We start from the raw sequence: 6,000 nt of genomic DNA on the forward strand, positions 1-6,000 counted from the left end.
GCAGAATGTGATCTATGTACCTGTATGAAGAATCAACTCTTAGAGAACCTGAAGTTGATCAAATCAGATAAAACTCAAAGGTTCAAGTTTGGTGAATTACTAATTGGTTTATTTTTCTACTTTCAAAGATACTTTCCTGGAGTCGGTGATGTTGAATGGTCAACTAATCTACTGGTTACTAGACAAATAAAGGAGAGTCTGCAAGCAGTAGGAACTGCATATCCGGAGACTTTGAACAAGTATTTTGGTGAATTCAAACTAAAAATGAACTAGAGAATGAGAATATCTGGTAATTTAGTTAAAGAATATGAAGATGACATCTATTTCACCATCAAAACAGATGAATGCATAATGAAAGTAGTTGAACCTAGAAAATATGTAGTTGGGCTTATGGCCTATGAGGTGGTAAATGATATATTGACAGGATACAACTCAACCCTACTAGCCTCAACACTAGATCCCAAAAAGAAGAGGACTGGTACTTATTTAGAGAGAATCAAATCTAGTGAGGAATCGAAGGAGATAAAAGGTAAAGTAGCACCATCAACATCGACACTGGTTACATCTGCTGCTAAATCCAAAGTGACCAAAAGGTCACCTACTAAAAAGAAACTGGAGGCTATTCTGGCAAAGGTGTTCAAACGAACATGGAAAACTAGAAATCACTCACTAGATCCAGAAGACTTTGAGTTAGAGGTAGAAGTAAAGAAGACAAGGCAATCTACCAAGAAAGTGAAGTCAATCAGTAATATACCTACAATCTCTGCACCAGTAAACTTAGATATTTCTTCTTACAAGCCTATGACACATTGTCAAAGAACCATAAAGAATATTAGAAAAAAAATTCCTTGACGATTTAAAGGATTATTTTGATGATTTCAATGATAATGAAAAGGAGGAGGTTGAACAAGAACTCATTAAATATCTGTGAATAAATGACCGGTCACCTTCTGAGAACAAATCTGTTACATCTAAATCCTTATATGATTCTTTGGACGACAAATGGCGCATTGCTATTGACAAAGAGCAAGACATCAGGGAGAAAATTTTTGCTGAATATTTTCCAGATGTCTCTAATTCAGAATTGTTTGAGCTCATTGATAAGAACAAAGGAATTTTATTCATGCGAAAAATAAGACTTCTGCTACTCAAAGGCAAATTTTCTAAAGTGGAACAAGACACCCATTTGAAGGTGAAAACTATTGTTGACATGCAAAGAGTACAAGAAGCTAGTCGGCTGGCTGAACAAGAGCTCGATCTATCCACAACCAAACCCGATGAAGTCTTTGACAACATGGGTGAAAGAATAGTAGAACAAAATGACCCCATTGATGTTGATGCACTAGAAATAGAAGATATCACTCCAGATAATGAGCAAGCCGAAACAAAAAGATTAGAGAAAGAAAAGGCAGAGAAAGCGAAAAATGAGAAACTTGAAAAGGAGAAAGCAGAAAAAGAAAAACAAGAGAAAGAACAAGTGGAGAAAACGTGACAGGAAAAGAAGAAAATGGAAGAAGAGGAAAAGAAGAAAAGAAGAAGAAGAGAAAAAAAGAAAGGAAGAAGATGAGAAAAAGGAAAAGGAAGAAGAAGAAAAGAGGAAAGAAATAGAGAAGAAGAAGGAAGAGGAGAAACAGAGAGAAGAAGAGAGAAAGAAACAAGAGGAGAAGGCTGTCAAGCTAGCCCAAGAAAGAGATGAAGAGGAGAAGCGAAGACAAGTGGAGGTCAAAGCCAAAGAAGGAGAACAGATTCCTAAAGCCACTGGAGATCAAGCCAAGTAGGTTGATTCCACCAGTTCCACTGACTTGACTCTTGCCTATCTAACCCAATCGGCTGATGAAACTGAGCTACTACAAAGCATTCACTTAGTAGAGGAAATATTGGAAGAACTAAGAAAAAAGAAAGAACATGATGTCATTCAGTTTTCTGTTTACACCCTCTCCAATCTAATCCCCGATACTAATCTCCCCAATACCGATTCCTGGCTGGCTAAGCTCAAACTACTCTACACAGTAGTCAATGACCAGATACAATGTTTGGAAGATGTTTCCCAGGCCACTGCAAAGAAAATCCATGAAAAGGCACTCACAGTTACCTTAATACAACACATGAATGACAACCAAGTAAAATTGGTCAAACAGAAAGATAATATAAGGTCAGCTATGGGTGAAGGTCACCTACTCTTGAGTAAAATCTATCAACCTCACCTGTTCTATGAAGATGCTCTGAAGCAGAAGACCCTATTACAAACTAACTTGCAAAAATGCATCGGCAACTTCAAACTGCTCTATGATCTGTTCATAGCCTATGGACACTATGTTCATCATTATCAGCATCAAATTGCCAAGCTTGACTCAGAAATCTACAATCAGACTCGAGATTTGCAGGAGCTTTAGTTGCTCTTATTGCCTAAATTGTAGGTACTCCAGAAATGCTTTCTGAACCTAGAAGCTATCACTGTGACACAGGAGTTGAGCACCATAGATGCGATGGAAGAACTAGCCTTCCAAATGAAGACTGAGAGTGAAATTGCTGCCTCACTTCTTGAGTTGCGGTCTTCAGATATGAAGGACTTTCTGCAAAACTTTAAATCTCTTTTTGAGAAATTTTATTCTTTGTTGTCATAAACACATACTTTGTTTTTCATGCTATGCAAATTGGCAATATTTTGTATTTGCTTTGTCATTGTTGGCAAAGGGGGAGTAGTGTATCTATCTTCAAATTTTGACAAGTATTTTTACAAAGGGAGTAGTGTATATGCTTAGGGGGAGTAATTCTGCTTATGACATTTTTTTTTTGTGTTAAAGTACTTAGATGTCAATTTTTTTTTTACTAAGTGTTGCCATCAATGCCAAAGGGGGAGATTGTTGGTATTTTGATGATGTTTAGTTGTGATTGTCATTGATAGACACACACTTATTTGATGAATGTATTATTCTCAACCGATAACTGTTCTAACCAGTATTGTATGAATAGTCTTTATTAGATTGAAGACTATTGGTGTTCTAAAGGAGAAGCTTATCGGTCAAGTGGCATGAAGACCTCAAGCGGAACGAAGACCCCGAGTGACAGTCAATCTTTTGATCAGATCGACTATGATCAAGTTTTCTAGTCTTCACCTATTAACCATTGATTGGTCTATGTAATTAACCAGTATACATGTAATGTGTGATGAGTTATCATCCACCGACACTTTAGCGGTGTTTCTGTGTCATGTTACCAAATGTGTCTAAATACACTGTACCTAGGAAATTGTAATCTAATACTATTGGACCGACATGAAATCAAGTTCCTATTTAAGGACATCATGTCTAGGGTTTTAAGAGAAGAACATAAGTTGTTATGTGCAAGTCTTTGAGAGGAATGGTATCTCGTGACTAAGATTGAGAGTGCAAAGCATAGAAGACTGAATTAATGCTTGAATGCATTAACAAAGAGTTATTAGGGATCTAATCAAGCATTCTGTACTACTATCTAGATCATTCACTTGTTGATTACTAATATCTTCGACAAGTCTGAAACCCTTAACCGGGTAGGCCCAGCCAAGCCTATTGTAAATCCTCTAACAAGGTGGTTCATAGTTGTGGATCTGAAATCCTTTAACATGACTTATCTCCTAACAGAGATCTGGATTCCTAACAGGATCTGTTCTGGTGAATAACAATGTAAGACCTTAACCGGTTTGGTTACTATTCTGCAAATAGTTGACTTGTGAGTTTTACTCACTGTGGTTTTTCCCATTTGGGTTTCCACGTCAAAATATCTTGTGTTATGGTGATTGTGCTTTTATGGGTGAATGCCTTATTTTCTATTTGGTTTGTTTATGTTTTAACCAGTTTATTGTTTAAGCTACTACACCGGTCTACTGGAAAATTGTTTAAGAGTTTGGTTAAGGTTTTAGGCATACTAATTCACCTCCATCTCTTAGTATTCATCAGGGATAACTTAAACCATCAAAGGATCATATTTGGAGCTATGGTGATACCTGATGGGAAGAATTCCAGAGAGGAATAGAAGGAGGGTACATAGGAATGACCTACACCGATGTGACATTATGGTGAAAGTAAAGCCTAGCTAGAGGGCAGAGCCATTGGGGAAGTTATAACCATCAGAATGAGAGGAAATGAGCTACGTCGATGCCTGATGGAGTGATTGAGAAGACATATGCTGATCAAAAAGACAGGTGGCGCCAAGTGATTGAATCATTGGGAGGAGTTATGCCGACTAGTTGTTGCAAAATCTGATTTTAACGAATCCACCCACCATTATTAAATACGGGTAACAGATAAGTCTGTGCTTGCACGAGGAAAATCATAGCACTATTTCAATTGAGTAAATGCTCCTGATGTATTAAATCTATATATGGAAGTTTGTATAAAGTAATTTGCAGAACAGAGAGACTGAAGCGAATAGAGAGATTGAAGCTAAACTAAATTGCAAAAATTTGAATTTCAAAAAGATTGAAGGATTCAAATATGGAGGGTTCTAGTTCCAAAGGCAAGAGGAAGGTCATTCAGGTTTCTGAGAGTGCCTCAAAGAAGTCTAAAGGTGGAGAAAGTGCACATAAGTAGAAGTTAAATCAAGACATGATTGACCAAATGAACTCACCAGGAGCCAAATCTCGAAGATCTAAGGATAATTTGCCTATCCGTGACTAGCTAGAAGATGATTTTAAGGAAATTGGTGATGTCTGGACTAGGGTTAGAGGCCACAAATTGTTCTTATATCATTACTCATGAAGGAGCAAGCCGACCCCAATTTCAAACCCATGGACGATTGGATTAGGTAAACTAGTGGTCCCTAATGTCTTTGTGAATATTCAATTGTTAAAAACACTGGCTAGGGCTTATAACTCCATGAAAAGATGTATCCAATTACTGAATAGCGATGCATTCATCCATCTTTCATGAGGTTTTTGGGCTTGGTTTCAAATCCAATGTGCCTTTGTCTTTTGAGAAACTGGAAGAAGAATATACAAAGATGGACACTGTATACAATGGGTGGACTTTGGCCATACATAAGGCTGAGAAAGGGAAGTTGACAGATGAAGACGGGCCCCTATTTGATATCAACATTTTTAGGCAATATTTGCAGTATACGTATATGGCATGTGGTCAAGTGGGAGGAGTTGAGGTTCCAGATGTGGCTCGAATAGGACCTTTAGTACTCTCTCTACACACAAATGCATGAGCCAAGACAATTTGATTATGCTGCCTAAATTGTCAAGAAAATGCATGAGGGTTTCTTAAGTCTTCAAAATAACCCTGACAAATCTTTTAAGTTTTATTCATTGTTGATGCATATTATCTTGTTTTATGGACGACCCAGGGGGTTGTGGCTTGAAGAATTGAAATTAAATGTTCATGGTAAAGATGGGCATGAACAACCAGTACAATTGTGGGTATCACTGTGGGATTCTCGGTTCATGAGATCTCATTATGTCAAATTTGAGGAATTTTTTGTTCAACCATTATACAGAGCTTTTGGGGTCTCTTGTGATGGATCATTTTCAGAAGAAATTAAAAGATTCCTTAGACCCCATGAGCATGGAGATACAAGGGTGAATCATAATTGGGGTGATTGGTATGTATGTCAAGACTTCACATATGTTAGGTTTTTTGGATTCGAAGGTACTCCCTCTGTGTAACCAAAGCTTGCACTAGACCGAATTGCTTACCTAGAGATTGTGAGACAAATGAGTGTCTCTAATGCACATCATTTTGGGAGTGCCCACAAGCAAGTTTTTTTACCTAGGACTCTGCATTTTGGTGATTTCACCATTATATCCACAAAGGCATATGAAGTTATTGACAAGAGGTTAATAGAAGATTATAATCTCTATGACCATGCAAGCATAAAAAATTATGACCCGGAGGGCTATATACACTAGAGCAAAAAAAAGCAGAATCTTGGTGATTATTTTCATGAGCATGTTGAAGCCTTGGATATCTTCAGAAACAAGGAGTCTGAAGAAGCCATTCAAAATTTTCAGGATTTAAATAA

Source organism: Cryptomeria japonica, chromosome 8 (assembly GCF_030272615.1).
Source record: "Cryptomeria japonica chromosome 8, Sugi_1.0, whole genome shotgun sequence".
Classification (NCBI taxonomy): domain Eukaryota; kingdom Viridiplantae; phylum Streptophyta; class Pinopsida; order Cupressales; family Cupressaceae; genus Cryptomeria; species Cryptomeria japonica.